Consider the following 255-nt stretch of genomic DNA (forward strand, 5'->3'; position numbering starts at 1 on the left):
AAAAAAAAAAATCCTTATTTTTGTTTTTCAAAATCCCTTCTGGGAAGGCAAAAATCCCCCCGATCCGACTCCTCGCGTTTTCCCCCCAAAACCCCAAGGAGGGCGGGATAAAGCCCAATATTCCCAAACTCCTACAGTTCCCAGGAGGCGGCGCTGCCGCGGCGCTGGGATAGGGGGCGTGGCGAACGACAGGGGGCGGGGTATCTTCTCGTGACGTCACGAAAAGGGGCGTGTCCTGTGGTAATTAGCGCGCCC

Source organism: Corapipo altera, unplaced genomic scaffold (genome assembly GCF_003945725.1).
Source record: "Corapipo altera isolate COAL_440 unplaced genomic scaffold, ASM394572v1 74, whole genome shotgun sequence".
Lineage (NCBI taxonomy): Eukaryota > Metazoa > Chordata > Aves > Passeriformes > Pipridae > Corapipo > Corapipo altera.